The following is a 2650-nucleotide window of genomic DNA, read 5'->3' as shown; positions in this document are numbered from 1 at the left end:
TAATGTGTAATGCTCACACTGTTTAATCAGCTTCTTGATATGCCACACCTGTCAAGTGGATGGATTATCTTGGCTAATGAGAAAAGACCATTAACAAGGATCTAAACAAATGTGCACAAAATTTGAGAGAAATAAGCTGTGTGTGTGTATAGAAAATGTCAGGGATTATTTATTTCAGCTCATGAAACCAACAGTTTACATGGTGCATTTAGATTTTTCAGTATAAATTCCCCAAGGCATTAYTTGGATACATTGACTGTCTTGGCTTTAAAATGGGGAATCAGAATGTCAGCAGCCCATCACATATCTGACTAGCAAAACATTTGGATCCAACTAAAAGRAGACAAATGTCAGAGGGCTTGAGATTTTGTAATTGGGCCTGGTCGCAGTGCTGAGATGTTCTTGCCCTGTGGCAGCCCATGGCTTGCCGCTCAGGCCTGGTGTTGGGTATGCCGGGGAATTCTGACACTGCACCACCAGAGGCCTCGCATTCCATGGATGCCAGCCAGCCCACAGAGTGGGCTCGTAGAGAGAGTGGGTTTGTATCAGCACAAATACCAGGGCTCCAGGCACAGACCAGCCAGGAGCCTAACGATGCCAGATGCAGAGTCACTCTCGCACTGTGTTATGAACAGAACAGCCTGTGGTGAGGGCTGGCTGCAGATACCATACAGCACAACTCAGTGGGCCCTCGGCTAGCTTTACAAGAGACTCAACACAAGTACTCACTTTCAATAATTACCTTCAGACCCCTTGGCACGTTTGACATGATGGTCCTGTCAAGAGAACACAAGACTGAACTTCCTGTATGCAATTTCAATGATATAAACTTGCTGGGAAGTGAAATGTGTCTTGACATATATACCAGGACTCCACACAAGAGGCATGGAGACCAACAATGTCGTATGCCCAGGTTGCTCTTGCACTGACTAATGAACACGCTAACCAGAGTCACAGCTGGCTGCAGATACCATGCAGTGCTGTGCCCATAGTCAATTCCTCCCCATATACCCACAAACAGAAGACGATTTCACGCAACGTAATCAACACTGATCAGGGTTCATACTCACGAAAAGGACATCTGAGGTTGAGAGCCATCTTGTGGCCAATTGGTAGACCTACACCAGACAGATGAGAAAAGCCATTAGAAACATGTGGCTTTAGTTCATAGTAGAGCTGCAATTATGAGTATTTGTACAGCAGTAATATCCCACAGGGCTTATGGCAGTAGCCATGAGGGTAAAGCGAAAMCACAATTGTTCTGTGAGGCATTTCCAACAACTAGGTCCCACAGTGAGGAGTCTGTCGGGATAGGCCTCAGTATGGCATAGAAAGGTTTAAAATATGGAGCACACATGTCGAGTTTGATTAGAACAATAAAAAGTCAACGAGGCATTTCAAATGGCAAAATACTCACCATGAACATCAAGGTTATTTTGTGTTAAATGCATTAAAGACGAGATCCGCATACGGTGAATCAGGCTCACTGGTCATAACCAGGTGTATTTGTAATTGTTTTGAGAMGGGGGAGAGGAGCATTCTGCATCACAGTAAAAAGAAAGAAAAAAATAAGTGTTTTGCACATTCTGCTGTTCTATCATTGGTGCAATGTCTATGAAAAAAAAAGTGTTTGTTTGAAGTGACTTTTATTGTAACATCACTAACGGAAGTGAGTGTCACAGCTACGGATTCCAGCTTTAAATATAGGGAAAAACAAATACTAACCAAGACGGCATGACACCAWGTCAATGACCATACATATGCCCAGTACGAACAGGAAGTATACAGGGCAAATCACCTTTGCCCCTCGAAGCTGTTGGAATCAATGGAAAGGAAAATTAGTACTATATACAGTTGAAGTCGTTTTGTATACATCTGTATACATCTGGCTCTTCTTTGGACACTGTGCTAACAAACCTCAAAACGAGCTTCAATGCCATACAACTCTCCCTCCRTGGCCTCCAACTGCTTTTAAATGCAAGTATAACTATGCTCTTCAACTGATTTCTGCCCTCACCCTCCCGCCCGACTAGCATCACTACTCTGGACGGTTCCAGAGTACTATATACAGTTGAAGTCGGAAGTTTACATAAACAAGTTTTAATGACTCTAACCTAAGTGTTTCAACCACTCCACAAATGTCTTGTTAACTTCACTAGGGTAGGGGGCAGCATTCGGAATATTGGAAGAAAAGCGTGCCCAAATTAAACTGCCTGCTACTCAGRCCCAGAAGSTAGGATATGCATATAATTAGATAGAAAACACTCTAAAGTTTCCAAAACTGTTAAAATAATGTCTGTGAGTATAACAGAACTGATATGGCAGGCRAAAACCTGAGGAAAATCCATCCAGGAAGTGGRAAATCTAAGGTTTGTAGTTTTTCAAGTGATTGCCTATCCAATATACTGTGTCTGTCTATGAGGTCAGATTGCACTTCCTAMGGCTTCCACTAGATGTCAAYAGTCTTTAGAACGTTGTTTCAGGCTTCTACTGTGAAGGGGCAGCGAATAAGAGCTGTTTGAACCAGGGGTCTGGTTGAAAGCATTTAGTTTAGTCACGCGCACGGCCGGTTGGAATATTATTGAAGATTTATGATAAAAACATTCTAAAGATTGATTCTATACATCGTTTRACATGTTTCTACAAACTG

The 2650-nt window shown here is 42.5% G+C and overlaps 2 non-coding genes across 2 annotated transcripts; both read right to left on the bottom strand.

Annotated features, from left to right (window-relative positions):
• Positions 1 to 538: 538 nt before the first annotated feature.
• LOC111982213 (small nucleolar RNA SNORA8) lies at positions 539 to 678 on the bottom strand. Its single transcript, XR_002879724.1, has one exon. It is a non-coding gene; the product is annotated as a small nucleolar RNA SNORA8 (small nucleolar RNA).
• Positions 679 to 1190: 512 nt separating this feature from the next.
• LOC111982214 (small nucleolar RNA SNORA18) lies at positions 1191 to 1322 on the bottom strand. The gene has a single exon (XR_002879725.1). It is a non-coding gene; the product is annotated as a small nucleolar RNA SNORA18 (small nucleolar RNA).
• Positions 1323 to 2650: the final 1328 nt, after the last annotated feature.

The sequence above is a fragment of the Salvelinus sp. IW2-2015 genome, linkage group LG20 (assembly GCF_002910315.2).
Source record: "Salvelinus sp. IW2-2015 linkage group LG20, ASM291031v2, whole genome shotgun sequence".
Lineage (NCBI taxonomy): Eukaryota > Metazoa > Chordata > Actinopteri > Salmoniformes > Salmonidae > Salvelinus > Salvelinus sp. IW2-2015.
Note: the sequence above shows the minus strand (reverse complement) of the source record. Positions and strands in the feature narration are given on the sequence as shown.